Genomic DNA, 23480 nt, shown 5'->3' on the forward strand with positions numbered 1-23480 from the left:
TGTGTATGGGTGTAACTCTGCTATAGTATCTATTCTGGTTTCTCCTTTGGTCTGAAACTTCCTTCTTCCTTAGTGATGGTAAATTCCTGTGTAAGGGAGTGACTTAGCTTTTACAATCTTGCTGAATTCTAAGCCCAGGGTCTTTCTCAAGGACATTTCTAGGATTGTTGGAACACTGGTAGAAGGCTTAAGCCATGTCAGAATTCAATTTTAAAAAGCAATTTTAAAATAGGAAAATACTGAAAGAGAGCACGTGGATCCATACACTAGACTAACGCAGGAATGGAACTCGGGAATGAAAAATTACTGTATGGGTAGGGAATGCTAGACTCCAGGAGGAGAGCTTCTTTGAAACTCTTTTGCCTCATGAGTGACTTTTAAGCCTCTCAGCCTGTCCAGTTGACTCGACCAGAGAGCATAGCAAACATGAATGTCAAATGGAGCTGTATTTGTGTGTCATCTTTAGATTGGACTAATCCTTAAGACACTAGATTTGCAGTGAATAGGATGTAAAGTGACAATGTAAAAAATAAAATCCAGTTTTAAAAAATGGTGTATATTAATGTTAGGTTCCTTTTCTGAAATTCCTGAACAGGATATATATGAAGGCACAAAGATGAGGTCCATGTTTCAGTGATGATTTTGGGATATTTGAGAGGCTAACAATTTGATACATTTGCTAAGGAAACTTCAGTACAAATGCAAAACTGTAATCGATGTCTGAAGGAGAAGGAAATGTGTGGCTACAGAAGCTTTTTGAAATCTTCATGATTCCATCAACTTCTGAGTGATAGACTTGGAGCTTAAGGATTTGGTGAGTTTAAATGTCCCAATTCTTTGGTCTTCTGTTTTGGAATAGGAGTGCTTGTTCTGTTTCATTTCATGTGGGAAAAATTAATTTTTATTTTATGTTTGTAATAGATCAGGGGAGATTCTGAATGTGAGCTTTCATGTGAAGTTAAAATCATTAAGACGATGTTATTCTTTAACACTAGACTGAATGCATTACCTTGAGTCCATAGGGAGCAAGTGTGAAATGTTATAAACACTCCCGAATAGGCTCACATATTCAAAAGCTTGATCCTCAGAGGGAGATGTTGCTTTGGAAGTTATTGGATCTTTTGGGAGGTAGCAAGTGGACACTAAGTCATAGGCTTTGTGGCTTCTATGTTGGCCATGCTTCCAGCCTTCTTTCTGTTTCTTCTTCTTTATAAATATAAGCAAGTTAATGCTACTTGCTGCTGCCCTCCCAAAATTCCTGACAATATGCATTCTCTATCATGGCTGTACCATATCAAACAATGAGAAAAATAAATCTCTCCTCCTTGATGGTGCTTTTTGTCAGATATTTAGTTTTAGTGATGAAAAAAATAACTCGGTTATATTTTCTAATAGAAGGTGATGTTGCTTTAATATCATGTTAAATTAATCTTGCTGATTCTCATGGAGTATTTTTAGTTTTACATCATGGATCAAATGACTGTATTTATAGAAGTTTGTTTATAGATTTCTCTATTGATTCATTTTCTTGAGATATACCATAAGACCATGTCTTTGGCATATGTTCAAAGGATTCAATCTCCTACTCCACAAATATTTGCTCAGCAAAGTTGATGGCCAATCTGTTCATAATAACTAGGAAATGGAAACAACCTAAATATCCTGTCAGCGATGAAATAGTATTGAAGACCCAGAATTAAATCCACACACCTATGGTCACCAGATTTTTGACAAAGAAGTCAAAATCATCGGGGGTGGGGGTGAGGACAGCATATTCAACAAATAGTGCTGGTTCAACTGAGATCTGCATGTAGAAGAATGCAAATTGACCCATTCTTATCTCCATGTACAAAGCTCAAGTTCAAGTGGATCAAGCACCTCCACATAAAACCAGATATGATGAATCCAAACAAAGAGAAAGTGGGAAAAAGCATTAAACTCATTGGCACAGGGGAACATTTCCTGAAAAGAACACCAATGGCCTAGGCTCCTAAAAAAATATAGACAAATGGGATTTCATAAAATGAAAAGTTTCTGTAAGGCAAAGGACACTGTCAACAGGACAAAACAGCAACCTACAGATTGGGAAAAATCTGTTACCAATTCTACATCCTATAGAGAGATAATATCCAAAATATAAAACGAACTAAAAAAGGTAGACTCCAGAGAACCAAATAGCCCTATTAAAAATGGGATACAGAGTGAAACAAAGAATTCTCAACTGAGGAATCTCAAGTGGCTGAGAAGCAATTAAAGATATTTTCAACATCCATAGTCATCAGAGAAATGCAAATCAAAATGACACTGAGATTCCACCAACACCAGACAAATGGCTAAGAAAAAAAAAAAAAAAAAAAAAAAAAAAACAGGTGACAGCAGATGCTGGTGAGGATGTGGAGAAAGAGAAAAAAATCTTCCATTGCTGGTGAGATTGCCAGCTAGTACAACCACACTGCAAATCAGTCTGGTGGTTCCTCAGAAAAATTGACATAGTACTACCGGAGGACACAGCTATACTATTCCTGGGCATATACCCAAAAGATGTTCCAACAAATATCAATGACATATGCTCCACTATTTTACCGTAGCTTTATTTATAATACCCAGAAGCTGGTAATTATTCAGATGTCCCTCAACACAGAGGAATGGATACAGAAAATGTGGTACATATACACAATGNAGTACTCCTCAGCTATTAAAAACAATGACTTCATGAAATTTGCAGACAAATAGATGAAACTTGAAAATATCATCTTGAGAAAGGTAACCCAGTCACAACACACACACACACACACACACACACACACACACAGTATGTACTCACTGATAAATGTATTTTGGGCAAAAAGCTTGAAATACCCACAATAAAACTCAGACCATTTGAAGATCAGAAAAAAAGGAAGACCAAAGTGTGAATGCTTCAGTCCTGTTTAGAAGGGACAAAAAACTAATCACAGGTGGTAGAGGGAGGGAGAGAATTAGGAGAGGGAGTGGAGTGGGAGGGAAAAAGGGATACAGGATCAGGTGTGAGAGGAGACAGGGGAGAAATACAGAGGGTCAGGAAATTGAACAGAGGTATATATCAGTAGTGGATGGGGAACTATCAATAGCCACTAGAAAGTTCCAGATGCCAAGAAAGTCAGAAGCTCCTAGGAACTTTAGCTGAAATACACAACAAAGGGTAGAAAGAACCCATAGAGACCATATGCAGAGGTTAGGCAGGGCCCCTGGTTGAAGCATGGGGCCACCCACCCATCTCAAAATATTAACCTAGAATTGCTTCTGTCTAAAGCAAATGCAGGGGCGAATAGTGGATCATAGATTGAAGGAAAGACCATCCAGAGACTGCCCCATCTAGGGATCCATCCCATCTGAAGACAGCAAACCCAAACACTATTGCTGATGCCAAGAAGCACTTGCTGACAAGAGCCTGTTATAGCTGTCTCCTGAGAGGCTCTGCCAGAGCTGGAACAGTACAAATGCAGATGCTCACAGCCCACCCTAGTATTTAGCAAGGAGAACCCAATGGAGGGGTGAGAGAAACGACTTAAGGAGTTGAAGAGGTTTGTATTCCCATAGGAAGAACAACAATATCAACAAACCAGATACTTCAAAGCTCTCAGGAACTGAATCACCAATCAAAGAGTACACGTGGAGGAACCCCAGCTGAATTTGTAGCAGATGATGGACTTATCTGGCATCATGGAGAGGGGAGGCTACTGTGGAGGCTCAATACCCCATCACAGAGTAATGTTAGGACAGTGAGTTGGGAATGTGCAGCTGGGTGTGGGAGCACCCTTATAGTAGCAGGAGGGAGGAGTATGGGATAGAGGGTGTGTGGAGGGAAAAACCTGGAAAGGGAATAACGTTTGAAATATAAGTAAATAAAACAACCAATAAGAAAAGAGAATATTTTGAACATATACACAATAGAAAATTCTAAAGTTACACAAAATATTAAAATTAAATTTGCTGGTAAATAGATGGAAGTAGAAAATATTATACTAAGTTAGGCAATCAGAATAAAAAAGAAATACAAACTACAAGTTCTTTCTTAACTTTGGTTCCTACTGCAAATCTGCAGATATGAGTATATGACCCAGAGAAACCACAGGAACCAGGAAGTATGCATTCACTGTAGGGATGAGATTGTAGACTGGCAAATAGAACAGGATATTAGTGATGAGAAAAATAGAAAAATTGGGAGTGTTTAACTGCAAAGTGGGGTCAATTCAGAAGGAGGGAAAGTGAGGAGGGCTTGAAAAAAGTCATAAGGAAGCATATTATTTTGTTCTTCCCTAAATTATGCCTAAAGTGATATTCCCACAACCACAAACCATAAACTAACTTAAAAATTAGTAACAAGTGTGGGAAATTTCCTTTAGCATTGTTTGTCAGGAGAGTATAAAAGACTTCCACAACAGCACAGATTATTGCCCCTGCTGGTAGTCAATTCTGTTGTTCAAGACAACAAATATTTTGGGCACAGGATTCAGAGTATTTGAACTGGTTCTGATTTAAAAGTCTACTCTCTGAGAACCAGCTTTCACAGTGCAGAAGTTATCAATAGTATTGCCTAGCTGTGATGTCTTTGTATGGTATCTCTAAGGTTGCAATAGTGGCATTCATAAATTTATTGTAATCAACAGCAGTCTAACTAGACTTAAGACTCCCTCAATTGGAAGAAAATCATACCTGGTACTGCCAGCATAGCCAACAATCTGTGGGTAGTGATGGCATACATTTTAGAAGAAAACTTACTTCTAAGGTTTACTGTCTCTTTACCAAGTCAGTGTAACTCCTAATTTCATCCTAAATACTTACCTTATACTCTCAGATAAGTACAGCCCTCATGCCCATCAATAAAACTTCTCTTTGCAGCTAAGAGAAGCACATGTGGAAAAGCAAAACTAGTCAAAATGTAGTGAATAACAGGAGCCTGCAGTGCCCTGACTGAATGGATACAAGTACATCCCAAGCTCCACACCTGTGTCTCAAGTTCAGTTTATAGTTTTATGTCACAAAGGCATGAAATATTATTTCCTTTCGTTTGCAATGCTTAGTCGTATTGAAAAAATAGATAAAAATTATATTTATTAACATATGTTGCTCATTTAATATAGCTTATCCTTAGTTCTCATACAGGATTAGTGAGATGAATCATTTCTAGTACTTCTATTTAGTATACATAGTTATGAATACACATTTATCCTTAAATTCTAATATTTATCCACATTGCTAATCCTCTAAGTGCTGCCAAGATTCAAAATAGAGTCAATTCTTGTTTACTATGTATGAGAAATTCTAATATATTATTCAATAGAAGTTTGAAAATATTCAAATTCACATAAATTTTCTGGTTTGAGTAGAACAACTCACTACAGTTCTATTTAAGAGACACAAATCAAAATTACACTTGACTTCTTTCTACTTCTGTTGTCTAGGGTCCAGCTTCTGAGAAAACGTGAATAATAATAACAACAAAAAGAATAGGTTTTGGTGTTAGCCAACAACATATTAGAGTTGATGGAGAATTAGAGGACCCTACATTAGGTATGTATTACATTTTCCAGTCTGTGTGTGTGTGTGTATGTTTGTTCTGTATAATATGCCTTTAAATACTATTTCTTTAGCATATATTTATATCCTTGTAGCAACATCAATGTTTTAATTTTTCTATCATTAAGTCTATTAGAATAAAATTATACTTCATGATATTATGCTTTGAATTATAAATATTATGGAAAAATAATATTAATAAACAACCATGTGAAACATTATTTTAATACTTTTCTAGCCAAAATAAAATTTAATTCTCACTACTATTATTTAGCTTCATGAATTAATTCATAATGAATTAAAAACTTGCTTCCAAGCCGGGCCTGGTGACTCACGCCTTTAATCTCAGCACTCAGGAGGCAGAGGCAGAGGCAGAGGCAGGCAGATTTCTGAGTTAGAGGCCAGCCTGGTCTACAAAGTGAGTTCCAGGAGAGCCAGGCCAGGGCTATACAGAGAAACCCTGTCTCGAAAAACCAAAATCCAAAACCAAAAAAAAAAACAGAAAAAACAAAAAAAAAACCAAACCAAACCAACAAAAAGTATAAGTATCAAATAATCCTTCCTAGTCCTTTCTAATTTTAGACATATTGAGCAATGATCAAGACTATCTCATGATCAGCATAATTTACTCATTTTTCAACACTCTATCAAACATTTCTAAACCTTCCTGAAAAAAGAAGCCATACCTGTAGCTCTGAAGAGCATCTGCCTATGCAAGCAAAATAAAATTTATGCTACCCTGTTCTCTCTGATCATAAGTTCTATTCAAAACAAAACACAAAGGAAGTTTTATCTCATTGTCATCCCAACTCCATACACTGAACTAATCAACTATAGACAAATGAGCTTTGGTAGCCTAGTTTGCCTTTGAAAGTATGATAATGCATAACAGATGATTATAAAAGTCAAAATAATTCATATTTATGCTTCTCACATAGTACTATGACTCTGAGTGTATGATTTAAGCATTCATTTGAACTCTCCTGGTTCACAGATGGAACTCTTGTATTACAATATATGAATAAACCTTAACTGATCTTATCACTGACAGTTTCTATCAAGTGCTGTGACATTTAGATATGAAGAAAATTTGAACACATCACTAAGTAAAATAAAATATTGCTCTAATTTCAAAACAAATGACAAAACTATTACATTATAAACATATTTAACAAGAAACAGCTACTAGACATCTGTGCAAATGCACCTATGGGTATAGAGGAGAGAATAACCAGCTCCTGTTCAGAAGGAGGGGGTGTGTGTCCCTGCATGGGTGAAAGATGTCTTCAATATCTGTGGAAGGCACAATGGAACCCGAAGGAACAGCATATGTAAAAACAAAGATAACAAAGACATAGATGTGTCGGTTTGCCTGGTCTGCTGGGGGAATTCAAGGAGCTGAATGTATCTAAAGTATTATTGGTGAGAATTGAGTGCAGAAATAAGGTAGAATGAGTCACGTAATATGTAAAACAGAGAAAGCATTAGACATTTGAGTCAATTTTCTATACTCGTATATTTTACATATTAGATTTCTCTAATAATCATCTTCATTTTCAGAACATCTTATACTCATGTATGAATTAGTCACTGGAGACATAAAGCTAAAGATTTTTATTTTCCACAACTCTAGGAAATATGAAGAGGTGAAGAGCTGCGGATATATTGTGGTTCTTACACCCTCCCCCAAATAAATAAAATCAAAGTACAAAGTAGCATAGAAAACCAAAATGATGTTCCTCCTAATCCATCAATATTCTAGCATCTCATTCAATATTTTTCACTTGGATTTCAAAGGTAGTATTTGTATTATTAAAATGCTGTGCTATTAACCAACAAGACCCATTAGAGCTCCCAGTGACTAAATGACCAACTAAAGAGTACACATTGAGGGATCCATGGCTCCAGCTGCATATGTAGCAGAGGATGGCCTTGTCTGGCACCAATGGAAAGGGAGGCCCTTTGTCCTGTGGATGCTCGATGCTCCAGCATAGGAGAACGTTAGTGTGATGAGGCAGGAGTCTGGAGCAGAGAATGGGGGAGCACCCTCATAGAAGCAGGGGGGAGGGGAGATTGGATAGGTGGTTTTTGGAGAGTTAACTGGGAAAGGGGATAACATTTGAAATGTAAATAAATAAAATAACCATTAAAAAGAGGAAAACCGGAAAACCTCAATTGATTGGCATAGGGAAAATGATATGTTCATTGAAAGGCTTTTAACATGCAAGAATATTTATAAATTGTTTTTCCTTCAAAAACAGGTCTTTTTGAAATGTAACAAAGTGAATTTGATATGTAGAGCTAAGTTATTACAAACCTAAATAGAGCAAATGATTGGAATACATAATAGATATAGGGAAAGATATAAAGGTTTAAACTCAATTGGCATATCAACTTTAAGTACCAACAGGATACATAGCAATATTACCCATTTTGTTAGGAGTTAATTAAAGAGTTTGTTATAAAATTCAAATAGCCACTAAGAGACTATTAATTTTTCAAAATATCTTACACAACAAAGCATATACCCTAAAATTAATTATATAGTTCTAGTTTTATATTAAATTATAATACTTTATTTTAATTGTACTAGTTTTAGCCAATTGCTTGACACTTGAAATTTCTATTTTACAGTGAATTTAACTATTATGATCTCTATTAATTTCTTTAAGAAAATTTAAAGTATTTGTTATTTTGATAACATACTATGATAGATATCAAATATGTTATGTAGAATGTTTTGAATTTACTGTGGAGAAGACAAATTTGAAATATGCTTCCTTCTTGACATACTGACGTTTTCAAATGCCAAGTCTCATGGAGTCTCTATATGTTCCTAACTGATAATTATATGCTGCAATACTATCAATTAATATAACTGAAGGAGAAAAGGAAGTATGTGTTGTTTTGTGTCTCAATTATCTTTTCCCATATAACTACCTCAATACATTAGTAATTATAGGCAACAGACACTTATTATTCCACATAGTTTCAAAGGGACAAGAATTCAACTCCAGATTAGCTGAATTCTTTTTCATCTGTCTATCTTTGGATATATTAGTCAATAAATCAAAAGAGATTATGGTCAGCCAAATTCTTGCTGTATAAGAAAATACAGTTTCAAGCTGCCTCAAATGGCTATTAAAGACCATCTATTCCTATACATTAATATCTCCGTTGTGTTGGTTACAAGTAGGATCTGGCTCTATGATATTAATGGGAAGAGAGGCAGAAGCAGCGTAAAAGAACATGTAATGACTTCTGTTTCCCATGTATCTATCAAGGTATGAATACCAAGTGGCAGAACTCATACTTGACCATTTAAAATCTGGGTCTTGATCTTGGCTGTGTAGTTCTGATGTGAGTTATGCTGAGTTAGATAAAATGTCACTGTTCAAAAAGTCCTCATGTGATTTTCTTGATTGAGACACTGACAGTAATTTCAAGGCTTCTGAGATCCCCAGTACTATGAATGACTAGCTATGTCTTATTGCACATTAACTTTAATGAACTCTAGAAAGTGCTATAGATGTGATTAAAGTTTTATCAAGAAGCATGTTATTGAAACAAAGGACAATGAAAAGATAAATACAGTAAAGTCCTGGAATCTCAAACAAGAAGCCTTCAGGTTCACAGAACATGGACCATAAATGAGCATTGATGTATGAAGAATAATAAAGAGCCTTTATCATGCTCAGATAGCCAAGATTTCTAGAGTTTTATCATATGGAAGTGCTAGACCTCAAGTCTCCAGACCTTCCTCTCCCAATAGTCTAGGCAAATGTTATTCAAAACTAGATATCTCACCACAATGTTGATCTACCTGGAGTGTTCAGCTTCCAACCCTATATTTTGTGCTGTCTTCAGCAACATGAGCCAAGTTACTTGTATAAGTCATATGTGGCATGTTTTCCCACTGTAAATAATGGAGATAGAAATCAAAACAAAGACCAACCAAATTAGTTATGCAGCCTCAACAATCTATCTTCATCTTGGTCTCATCTGCCAATGAGTGGATATGTTTTCTGTCCCTTTAAACTCTTCACTTTATAGCAGCACAGTTGACATCATCACCTTTATATTCAGGGAAACTTACTTTCAAGTGTGTAAGTCTAAAATGCCATCTAGAATACAATGTACTATACGGTGGTAACATTGTCAAAGTAAAAACGGAGTGAAGAATGTAGTGTGGAATAACAGGTTATTAATACTGCCACTGTGATAACCCTTATGCATTGAAATTTACTGTCTAAATATGGAGTTTATATGTTCATCAGACCTTTACAATAGACAATCTTGGAATAGCCTACTTTTTTCAATGTTGAGGTCTAAACTCACGAATTACCAAATGCTAGCCAGTACTCTGTTACCAGAGCATATCCTGAGTCCAGACGATGGACATTTTATAAGGTAAGACTTTAGCTTTTAATACATGACATATTACTGCTTAATAAATATGAATTATTTCATACCTAGGTTATAGATGCAACTCAAAATATCCTGTCTTACATCTTAAACATTTTATTTTATTTTGGTGTAAGTGAAGTACTGAAAATTGGTATTACTCTTTTGTTTAATTGAGAATTTTATAGAATCATTGGCTTTTTGCTCCCACCATATGCCCTCAACTACTTAAAAGATGTGTACTCTCCTGAGAATCTAATTTTTCTCTGACTCTGATTCACACCTGCAGAATCTGCTTCTGTACTGTGTGTTGATCAGTGAGAGGTGTTAGCCCTGGCTCAACATTTCCTCTGGTGCCTGCTGTTATACTGGGAAACTTGCTCCTAAATCTTTGATCGTACATGCTGCTAAGAGCAGATGTGTACAGAAGAAAGATTCATCACTTCTCTTTGTTGTTCAACCTTGTAAGTATGCTTTGATAATTTCTAAAGTTGAGAGAATAGAGATTTTAATATTTACCTACAAACTTTTTCCCTCAAGATGTTAAAATTCACACAGATATTCAGGCTAACTTTGTATTTGATTAAAAGCCTTTATTTTATACCCAGAAATAACCTCTCATTTTAATATTAAAGCTTGGTAACTAAGTAATTCTGTCAATTTTAGTTTTTTCTTACATCAAAATTGGTTCTTTATCAGGACAGTCTGTGGTTAAAGAGAAATATGACTTCATTTTCATTTCATCAGACAATCAGAGACATGCAGGAATCCCCACTGCCTACCATTTTAACCCTAACTACTAGTGCTCAGGCATAAACTAGAACAGGGTTTATATGGTTGTGATCATCTAAGAAAAATCTATACAGAGTTTTATTCATATTTTACATTTGTGTCATTTCATAGTTGCTCAGCATCTACTTTCATACTCAGGACTCACACACAGGTTTATATGAACTCTAGTAATTATTCTATTTGATCTCTACCTTTCATTTATACTGAATTATAGATTTTTTTGTGATAGCACATGCTTTTACATATAATTATCACTATCTTCAAAAGTATTCAGGGTAACTTTTTGTTACCACAAAGTTTATAACCATATTCTTATTTGACCACAAATTAATCCATACTTCTGTGTATAATTTAACAAATGTTTATATTTAAATTATTAAGAGGTATTATCCATCTTTATCCTTGATCCACTAGGAGTCGAGATTTGTACAAGGAAATAAGAATGAATTGATTTGCATTCTTCTACATGCTAATCGCCAGTTGATCCAGTACCATTTGTTGAAAGTGCTGGTTTTGTTTTGTTTTGTTTTGTTGTTTTGTTTTGTTTTGTTTTGTACCCCCACTGGATGGTTTTAGCTCCTTTGTCAAAGATCAAGAGACCATAGGTGTGTGAGTTCATTTCTGGGTCTTCAATTCAATTCCATTGATCTACTTGCCTGTCACTGTACCAATATAATACAGTTTTTATCACAATTGCTCTGTAGTACAGCTTGAGGTCAGGAATGGTGACTCCACCAGAAGTTATTTTATTGTTGAGAATAGTTGTCACTATCCTAGGTTTTTTTTGTTATTCTAGATGAATTTGCAAATTGCTCTTTCTAACTCGGTGAAGAATTGAGTTCGGATTTTGATGGGAATTGTGTTGAATCTGTACATTCCTTTTGGCAAGGTTGCCACTTTTACTATATTAATCCTGCCAGTCCATGAGCATGGGAAACCCTTGAGCACATGGGCACAAGGGAAAATTTCCTGAACAGAACACCAATAGCTTATGCTCTAAGATCAAGAATTGACAAATGGGACCTCCTAAAATTGCAAAGCTTCTGTAAGGCAAAGGACACTGTCAATAGGACAAAAAGTCAAGCAAAAGACTGGGAAAAGATCTTTACCAATCCTACATCTGATAGAGGGCTAATATCCAATATATACAAAGAACTCAAGAAGTTAGACTCCAGAGAACTAAATAACCTATTAAAAATGGAGTACAGAGCTAAACAAATAATTCTCAACTGAGGAATATGGAATGGCTAAAAGGCACATAAAGAAATGTTCAAAATCCTTAGTGTTCAGAGAATTGCAAATCTTCTAATATTGCCACCATCTGAGGTAGGGTTCAGAATAGTAATTTGTGAAGAATACAAATATATAACTCATTATTCTACCTTCCTCAGTTCTCTTACTTTTTTATTTCAGATGACTTCATATATCAGGGTGAGTTGTACTGGGCAACTACTAAACACACAATTACAGAACCTAGTACTCATGCATACATGTTTGAACAAAGCATACTTTCCTTTAAATAACAAGGAGCACACGAACATAAATTCTATGCATTTTTGATTATTTATCAATAACTAAGGTCATGTTTAGAGTAACTATTCAACCTTTGCAATCAAGAAAGTATGGTGGTTCTCATTTTTATTAAATGTGTTATTGTCATCCATGGAAACAAGGGTGAGTACCTTGTCTCAACGTGAACACATAAATAATAGTAAAGCCTATGGCTGTTTTAAGGAAAGTACTTTTTGAGCTCATGGCAATAGTGACCCTCTCAGTCCCTTATCCATGGATCTTAAGATTTAGATTTTAGTAATTAGAAAAGTCCTTGGATATCTAAACATTAACTGTATCATTTTCAGAATAAAAAACTGACACAGTAAAAAGACTCCTCTATGTTTTCCTCTTAATTTATACTTTTCCTTTTCTATTTAATAAATGTTTCTCTTTTTGTCTTGTATGCCTGAACTGCTTCTTTTCTGTACCCCCAAAGACTTAGTCAGCAGAAAACAAGCTGCATTTTTAGAAAGTGCAAAATCTATTGACAGTAATAATGCTGTACTCAGCATGGAGGTGTGAGCTGCATAGTGGATTTATTACTTTTAACAGTAATAAACTAAATGTTTATGCTCTGTAGTTCAATAACTTATGTAATAATTCTATAGCTAAAGTCTGGATTTATGTTGAAATGTGTGAGGAAGTTTAGAAGGTGTTTTAGTAGGTTTTCATCATAGTTTTTCAAAGAGAATATGAGAAAGAACATAACAGATGAAAGGTGGAGTTGTCAACTACATATGGACATTGGGAAGAAAATAGTTCCTTCTGTATAGTATACATTTTGGGCCCATTCAAAAGTGGAAGAGTTTGATCCACCGTTTTTTAATTTCTGGCATTTTTGTTTATGGGATTCTCTGGATATATTTTCATGAATCTTCATTACTAAGAGTAGATCTTATCTCTTGACCTGTTTTTGTAGTGATACATTTTATATAGGGACTAATGCATTTATTTTTTTTAAATGTATTTACTCTCCCATCTATTACACCATGACCACAGTTACCCCATTTCCTCTCCTGCCATTCCCTTCCCCTTCACCCCTTTTTTCCAAACACAATCTTCCTTCATTTCCCTTCAGAAAAGGACAATCAACCAAATGTTATCGACCAAATATGACATGTCAAGTTGCATTAAGACTTGCGTATCCCCTCATATTTAGGATAAAAGAGATAACTCATTTGGAGGGAAAAGGTCCCAAAATCAGGTTAGAGAGTCAGAGACAACCTCCACTTCCCCTGTTAGAGCCTCACAAGAAGACCAAGCTATCATAAGTCTAACACATATGCAGAGGACCTAGGCCATGAAGTCCTCCCAATTGTCAGTTCAGTCTTTGTGAGCCTCTCTGAGCCTAGGTTAGATGGTTCTTGTGATATCCTTGAACCATATGGATTCTAAAATAGTTTTCCCCCCTCTTCCACAGGATTCCCTAAGTTATGCCTAATGTTTGGATGTGAACATCTGTTTCTCTAAGTTGCCAGATGAAGCCTTTCTGATGACAATTTGGTTAGGCATTGGTCTAATATATAGAAGAATATTAGAAACCAAGTCGTGGTCTTTTTTTTTTTTTTTCCCATTTCTGTTTGGTTCTAACAAGGGCATCTAAGCTATCCAGTCTCTGGCTCCTAGTCTCCAAACAGTGTCAAGGATAGTTTCACACTTGTTGTTTGGATCTTACATTAGACCAGCCACTGGTTGGCCACTTCTATCATTTCTCTTCCACCTTTACCTCAGCATATTTTGCAGATAAGACAAGTTGTAGGTCAAGGAGTTTGTGGTAGTATATCTTAGTCCCTACAATGAAAGCCATGCCTGGTTAAAGGAAACTATCATTTCAGGCTCTGTTTGCCCCATTACCAAGAGTATTAGCTATGGTCACCCTCACAGATTCCTCAGAGTTGCCTTTACACTAGGTTTCTCCCTTATTCCCAAAATCTCTCTCACCATTCCATTTTTCTCTCCCAGAACTATCTCTATCAACTCTCCACCCAAACTCTATTTTCCTGCTCCCAATGACCAGTTCTCTCCAAGATAACTGTTTTATTTCCGCTTCCCAGAGAGATTTATATGCCCCTTTCCTCCCTGTCCCCATGAGCCCTCTTTGTTACTTTGCCTTTTTGCATCTTGAGTTGTAGCATGATTTGCTGATATGCTACAGCTAATGTCCACTTACAACTGAGTACATATAATATTTGTCTTTCTGGGTCTGAATTACCTATATTAAGATGGCTTTATTTTTCTAGTTACATAGGTTTTCCTGAAAAATCCCACAATGTCATTTTTTTAAACAGCTGAATAATACTCCACTTTGTAAATGTACCACATTCTCTTTATATAGTCTTTGGTCAAAGGATTTCTAGGTTGTGTTCAGTTTCTGGATATTATGAAAAAGGTTGCTATGAATATAATTGAACAAATGCCCTTGTGGGCACAGAATTGACCATCCTGTGTATATATGCCCAGAGTAGAAAATTGGGTTTGAGATAAGTCAATATCCAATTTTCTGAGCGACTGCCTTATTGATTTGCAAAGTTGCTGTACAAGTTTGCACTCCCACCAACAATGAAACAGAGTTCCACTTGCTCCATATACTTACCAGCATGAGCTATCACTTGAACATTTGATCTTAACCATTTTACAGGTGTAAGATAAAATCTTGAAGTAATTTTTATTTTCATTTCCCTCACATCTAAAAGATATTGAACATTTTTAAGTGTTTCTTGGCCATTTGAGATATCTCTTTTGAGAATTTTCTGTTTTGATTTGTGACCATTTTTTTTTTAATTGGATAATTTGCTTTGGTGATGTCTACTTTTTGAGTTCTTTATATATTTTAGATGTTAGCCTTCTATCAGATAGGGATTTGGTAAAAATATTTCCCTTTCCGTAGGCTGTTTTGTCCTGTTGACAGTGTCCTTCTCCTTATTGAAGATTTTCAGCTTCATGAGCTCCCATTTATTGCTTGTTGTTCTTTGTATGTGTGCTATTTATTTTCTGTTCAGGAGGTAGTTTCCTGTGCCAATGTATTCAAGACTATTTCCCACTTTCTTATCCATCAAATTCCATTTACTGTTTTTTATGTTGAGGTCTTTAATTCATTAGGATGTGAGTTTTATGCAGGGTGATACAAATGAATCTATTTGAATTCTTCTAATTCATGCTGACATTCTGCTAGTCTAATATGATTTGTTAATGATGCATTCTTTTTTTCTATTATATGATTTTGAATTGATTATGAAAACCTTGATGTTTAAAGGAGCATGAATTTAAGAGTACCATGCTAAAAAGTGAAATCCTTCTCTCTCTCTCTCTCTCTCTCTCTCTCTCTCTTCTTCTTCTTTTGTTTTTTGGATTTTGATTGTTTGATTGTTTGTTTGTTTGTTTGTTTGTTTTCTCCAGACCTGAGAACTGAACCCAGGGCCTTGCACTTGCTAGGCAAGCACTCTACCACTGAATTAAATCCACAACCCCTTTTATTTCTTGAAAATAAGGTATTTGGTAAATGTTCTCATTCATATATGTTGTTTTCTATAGAATATATTGTGAGTTTTTATTTTCATCTATGTAAGTTATATATCAGTAAAATAGTGTACATAGTTTCTCATACAAGTATAGATAAATACATCTAAGATTACATCATTTCACTAAAATTCTCTATACATTCCATGAGTGTCAAAGGAAAGAAAATATTCTCTTCTCCAGGTTCATTAATTGTATGAAAACATTATTTAAATAGTTATAATTTCATTTATCACAAATGTTTCACTAGAATTCTCAGTTTTTTAATACATAAAACTAAAATGTTATTTGAGGGAGTAAATATTGTCAAATTCACTAATGATGGATACTATTTTACAACTAATTATAATGTCTAACTAGAAAACATTTCCTGCATGAAAGCTAAATGAATACTCAAATGAAAATCATTTTCAAGATTTATGGAATATGGAAGAAGTAATTCCATATTAATTCATAAAGTCAGTAAGAATACATTGTTAATTTTGAGACTATCACTGGATAAAAACCACAGATATCATTAACAGATTATGCTACTAAATGAAGAAAATAAACTATCAATGAAAAATTATAATTAGAGTTTAGACCAATGAGATTTATAAATGAAATCAGTGTTTTTGATGCAGATTTGGTATATGGGTATAGAGAGCACACTTTAAAAATGTTGACATTCCAAAATAGCCCTTAATACATCCCTTAGAGTTTGGAAGAGTAAATATTATCATTATTTATTGGAAAAGACCAATAATTAAATTTATGTGATTGTCACTTTACATTTTAATAAATACCTTGAAATTAAACATCCATTTGCTGACTTATCAGGAAATGAATTATGTCTATATGCAGAAATTATATTTCAAGACATATAATTATTACTATTTTGCATATGTTATAGATCTTTTAGATATGCATACTTACTGGAAAACCATATGACCACTGTAAAGCATTCATAGTCTAAATGTTTATATGTATTATCACCATTGTTTCTCTAGAGTTTGAAGATCTGTGCATTAAAATATGACTAAAATAACATTTTGTGTTTGCACTGTGTGACTCAGATGCTTTGAATTATAGTCTGATTACATGATTTTATATGATCAATATATATTCTGAAGGACTATTCAAAAATATTCATATCTATGAAAAGACAGTCTAAGTTTTAAGAAAAGTGACCAATGTGCTGTATGAATATTGATACAAAGCTCTAAAACATACTTGCAATCCAAAAGTAAACTGCACACTAAAAATAATACTAAAGCATAACCAAGTGATATTTTGAATGAGGAAACAAATATGGCTCAATAAAAACAAATCAATTACTGTATTAGGTTAATACACCTACAAAATATGTGATAAAAGCCTATGATGGTAGGCTGCTTATTGCTGCTTGGCTTGTCCAAGAGGGTTCAAAGAGCAGGAAAGATGATTGGAGGGAAGGAAGCTTACCTGTATAGTTCAGAAGTCTGATGGAGGTAGAGTAGATATTTGGATAGGCCAAATATCTAAACATTCTCTTTGACAAAGAAGGTTGAAGCTGAGGAGGAGGTTGACCCTATAAGAGGACCAGCAGTCTCAATTAATCTGGACCCCTGAGATCTCTCAGACACTGGATCACCAAGCAGGCAGCATATACCAGCTGATATGAGGTCCACAATACATATATAGCAGAGAACTGCCAGGTCTGGGTTCAGCCAGAGAAGATTTGCTTAACTCTCAAGAGACTGGAGGCTCCAGGGTATTTAGAGGTCTGGTGACATGGGGACATTCTTGTGGAGACAGGTGTGCATGAAGGAGATACAGGATATGAAAGAGTGGTGGTTGAACTGGGAGGGAAATAAAATCTGAAGTGTAAAAACAAAAAAGAAAAAAGAAAAAAAGAAAAAGAAAAGAAAAAATAATAAAAGTAATAAGTTTTTAAAAAGAAAAAACTCCAATATTATAAATAATTAGGGAATTAAAATAAATTAGAGAGACAATTATTACACTGATTATGGATATGCAGAAAACAAAAATGCATGAGCAAGCATCTTTGTGGCAGGACACAGAGATCATTGGGTATGTTCTCAGGAGTGCTGTAGCTGTGTCATATGCTGTTTTTATTTGTAACATTTTTACGACCTTCACTTTTACTTCCATAGTGGCTGTATCATACCTTCTAACCAGTTAATTACTTATTCTCCTACATCTTCACGAACACTTGCTTCATGAAGGGGTGATGGAATTTGTCACAGACTTTTTCAGCATCTAGTGAGAGATGATCATATTTTTTTGTATTTTTTCCAGTTTTATTGTATGGTGGTTTATATTGATTTACTTTCATATGTTGAACCACTCCTGCATCTCTTAGATGAAGACTACTTGATCATGGTGGATAATGTCTATGATTTTATATTATGATATTAGGATAATGCTAGAACAATAGAACAACTAAAGGATATCAATGAGATACAAATTGGAAGGAAGGAAGTCAAAGTATTGCTATTTGTAAATGATATGATACACATATTATTTATATTAGTTACCACAAACATTCTTCCAGAGAATTCCTACAGCGGATAACTCCTTCAACAAAGTAGCTGAATATAAACTTAACTAAAAAAATCAGTTGTCCTTCTTTATAAAAATGATAAATGAGAAATGAATTAGGTAAGCAACACCCTTCACATTAGCCTCAAGTAATATTAAATATCTTGGTGTAACTCTAACCAAGGAAACAAAAGGCCTATTTGATGAGAAATTGAAGTCTCTGAATAAAGATATTGAAGAAGATATCAGAAGATGGAAAGATCTCCCCTACTTGTGGATCTATAGGATTAACATAGTGAAAATTGCCATCTTACCAAAAGGAATCTACAGATTCAACACAATCTCCATCAAAATTTCAACATAATTCTTTACAGACTTGAAAGAACAATTCTCAATTTCCTATGGAAGAAAACACCCAGGATAGTTTAAAATAATTCTGTACAACAAAATAACTTCTGGAGGTATTATCCTCTCTGACTTCAAGATATACTACAGAGCAATATTAATAAAAACTACATGATAATGGTATAGAAACAAATGCTGATCAATGTGACCAATTGAATACCCAATAAACCAATAAACCTATAGACACTTGATTTTTTTTCTTTTACCAAAAAGCCAAAACCACACAATGAACAAAGGAAAGCATTTCAATAAATGCTGCTGTTTTAACTTGATGTTTGAATGTAGAAGAAGGCAAATAGATGCATATTTATCACCATGTACAATACTCAAGTCTAAGTGGATCAGAGACCTCAACACAAAACCAGTTGCACTAAATATAATATAAGAGAAAGTGAGGAATAGCCTTAAATGCATTGGTATAGGAGATAACTTTCTGAACAGAACACCAATAACTCAGGCATTAAGTTCAATAATTAATAAATAGTACCCAATGAAACTGAACATCTTCTTTAAAGCAAAGAAAACCTTCAATAGGACAAAACTGTAGTATACAGAAGGGAAAAAGTTCTTCAACATCCCTATATTAGACATCCCTATATATATCCCTATATAATATCCAAAATATATAAAGAACTAAATAAGTTAGATACTAACAACCCAAATAACCCAATTTATAAATGGGATACAGAGATAAACAGAGAATTCTCAATAAAAGAGTCTCTAATTGCCAAGAAACACTCAAAGAAATGTTCAATATCCTTAGTGATCAGGGAAATGCAATTCAGAACTCAGATTCCATCGTAAAAAAGTACAGAATGCACAGGATCCAATCCACAGAACTCAAAAGTTTAACAAGCCAAAAAGCCCAAGTGAGGATGCCTCAATCCCACTTGGGAGGGAGAAGAAAGTAATCACAGTAGGGGAACATGGGTGGGAAAAAGGACAGGGAGGGGAAGAGGGTGACATAATCAGGTATTGCCTAGGTGAACAGGACTGGAGCTCTGAGGAACAGCAGAAAGAATGGAAACAGGCAACCTTGGGAGGTAGGAGATGGAGGAACTCTCCAGCATGTACTAGAGACATGGAAGGTGAGAGATTCTCAAAATTCAAAGGGTGGGACCTTAAATGAAATGCCCAATAGTGGGCAGAGGGAACTTGTAGAACCCATATACAACAGAAAGTCAAGACATCAAGCGAGGGATGGGGTTGCCATCCCACAGTCAAAAACTCTGACCCATAATTGTTCCTGTCTGAAATAACTTCAGGGAAAAAAATAGAGAAGATACTGAGGGAAAGGAGGTCCAGTAGATCCAGATCAAGGGGAGGCCCCAAGGCCTGACACTACTACTGAGCTCTTGTGTGCTCACAAAAAGAGAACTATCATGACTGCCCTCCAAATGAACCAATAAGCAGCTGAAAGCATCAGATGCACGTATTTACACCCAACTAATGGACAGAAGCTGCTGACCCCTGTGGTTGAAATAGGGAAATGCTGGAAGAAGCTGAAGAGAGTGACCAAGTAAGAGGACCAACAGTCTCAACTAACCTGAACCCCCAAGATCTCTCAGACACTGGGCCACCAAACAGACAGCATACAACAGCTGAAATGAGGTCCCCAACACATATACAGCTGAGGACTGCTGAGTCTGGATTTAGTAAGTGAAGAAGCACCTAACCCTCAAGAGACTGGAGGCCCCAGGGATTGGAGAACTACGGTGAGGGACACCCTTATGGAAATGTGGAGAGGAGGTATAGGATGTGGCACAGTCAGAGGGTAGACCAGGAGGGGGATAAAATCTGGATGTAAAAAGAAAGGGTTAATTTTTTTTCCTTAACAACAACAACAACAAAAAACCTAAATGATAGAAGAAAAACTCTCATGGCATAGGATATGGAGTAAAGGCAACACTCCTCCATTGCTGGTACAAGTGCCAAATTTTACATCCACTCTGAAAATCAATTTTCCAGTTTCTCATAGTATAGAAAACAGTTTTATCTCAAGACCCATCTATACCAATTCTGGGTATATGCACAAAAGATGTTTCACCATACCGTAAGGATATCTGTTTAACTATGCTCAGTGCAACTTTATTCATAATTGCCAGAAACTGAAAATATCCCAGATGTTCTTCAACTAAAGAATAAATAAAAATAAATATAACTTCATTTATACAATTTTATACTACTCAGCTATTTAAAACAAGAACATTATGAATATTTTAGACAAATGAACAAAACTAGAAAATATCCGTATTGTGGTAACCCAGATCTAAGTGGGCATGTATGGCATGTACTCACATACAAGCAGATGTTGGCCATAAAATACAGTATAATCTTCCTACAACTTACAAGCCCAAAGAACCCAAAATAAAAAGGAGAGTCCAAGGGAGAATGCTTGAATATCACTCAGAAGGGAAAATAAAATCATCATCTGATGTGTGTGGAGGGAGGGATCTGGAAGGGAGAAGGGATGGTGAAGGTAAGAGAAGGAAGGGATCGCATGTAGGAAAGGGGAGAAGAATAAAAATTGGTAGCTGGCACAGGACTGGGCTTCTCAAGGACATGCCAGAGACCAGGGGAAATGAAGGCTCCAAGGAGTCTATAGGGTGATCCTACATAAGGCTCCTTGCAGTTGGAGTTCTGAAGCCTTAAGTGACCACCTCTTATAGACAGGCCAGACCCTGGCCAGTATAAAGTTGCACTCCCCCTCCCTCCCAAGTCTTTGGTTAGATATTTGTACTACTTAGAAATCGTGGAAAGACAAAGATGGAGCAGAGATTGGGGGAATGACAAAAGAATGACTGATCCAACTTGAGATCTATCCCATAAGCAACGACCAGTTCTTCAGGGTATTAATGACATGATTATGCTTGCCAACAGAGCATACCATAATTCTCCTCTGAGAGGCCTACCTAGAAGTTCACTGAAACAGAAGTGGAGACATACAGCCAAACATTAGATAGAACTCAGAGAGTTGTTTGATCTTGAAAGGCAGTCTGTGTTCTGGTCTAGCTAGGCTTACTTTGGAGACCCATTAGAAAATCCTACAAGGGATGGAACAGTGAGCTATGCCCCCAGAAAACAAATGCCTGACACCACAATCCCTCAACTCCATTATTCTATGACCATCAACACCTAGGCTGTTCACATTCCACCCTCACAGTTACCTGAAAATAGTCAGGTGTGCTCCTCCCCACAGTTACCCTGAAACAGCAATGTAGCCCAACATAGTATAAGAGGGGCTGTTTGGCCCCTCCCCCTTCCTTGCTTTTCTTGTTTCTTCTCTCTCTCTCTCTCTCTCTCTCTTAAGCTCTTGTTCTTATTCTCACATTTCATCCTCATCCTTCTCCCCTCTTTTCTCCTCTCTCTCTCCACGTGGCTATGGCCAGCATCTTCTTCTCTTCTCTTCTCTTCTCTTCTCTTCTCTTCTCTTCTCTTCTCTTCTCTTCTCTCTCTCTCTCTCTCTCTCTCTCTCTCTCTCTCTCTCTCTCTCTCTCTCTCTCTCTCTCTCTGTTTTCTACAATAAAGCTCTAAAACTATGGATTATCTCTGCTCAAGACCCACCATATTAGAGTGATGGAATAGGCCTTACCCTAAAGACCTTCTGCAGGAAGGCCTCTCAACATTTCCAACAGCCACCAAAAACTCTCGCCTGCATGGGAACCACCCAGCACCTTCTGTCCCTACCCCTTTTCTCTTTGGCCCAGAGGTAGACTGAGCCACCTCTGGGGCCCCCATCAATTTTGAGCTCTTCTGCATGGTCCAGTGACATTCTGCAATGCCCAAGAGCTATAGAACCTGTCATCTCTAGACTAAATGAGGCCCCAGAGTTCTGGCAGGACTCACATCATCTTGCCAATCCCCTTTATCCCCCATGTCTGGCATCCCACACGGTGACTTGTGGAAGATTTGGGGGAACATTTGTGGGCTCAAAGATGATAGGGTCAACCATTGGTCCCCAATGGAGAAGCTAGAGAATGGACCCAAGGAACTGAAGGGGTTAGCAGCCAAATAGAAGGAACAACAATAGGAACCAACCAGAAATCCCAGAGCTTCCAGGAACTAAATCACCAACCAAAGAGTACACATGGAAGGATCCATGGCTCCAGCAGCATATGTAGCAAAGGATGACCTTGTAGGACATCAATGGGAGGAGAGGCCTTTGGTCCTGTGAAGGCTCAATGCCCCAGTGTAAGGGAATGCCAGGACAACAGGGAAGCAGGAGAGTACAGGAGGAGGGGGATGGGATAGTTTTTTTTTTGGGGGGGGAGACCAGGAAATGGGATAACATTTGAAATGTAAAAAAGATTTTTTTTTTCTTTAAAGACCAACAGAGTCAAGTAATCTGGACTTTCGGGACTTCCAGAGACTGAACCATCCATCAAATAGCATGGTTATACATAACCCCTCAACACATGTTTAACAGATATACAGTTTGATTTTCATGTAGGTCCCTCACAGACTGGAATCGGGTGCTGTCCCTGATTCTGTTGCAGGTCTGTGGTTTCCTGTTACCTTAATTGGACCACCTCAGTGGGAAAGGATGTCTCATATCCTGCAGTAACTTGATGTGCCAGTGTGGGTTGACATACAAGGGGAGAGGTCCTCCTCAGAGAGAGGGGCTAGGAGGGTGGTGGGACTGGGGGGAGGCAGAGGCTGTGATCTGGATGTAAAGTGACTAAATAAATGAATACATGGAAAGAGAGAGAGAGAGAGAGAGAGAGGGG

This window comes from Mus caroli, chromosome 12 (genome assembly GCF_900094665.2).
Source record: "Mus caroli chromosome 12, CAROLI_EIJ_v1.1, whole genome shotgun sequence".
NCBI lineage: Eukaryota > Metazoa > Chordata > Mammalia > Rodentia > Muridae > Mus > Mus caroli.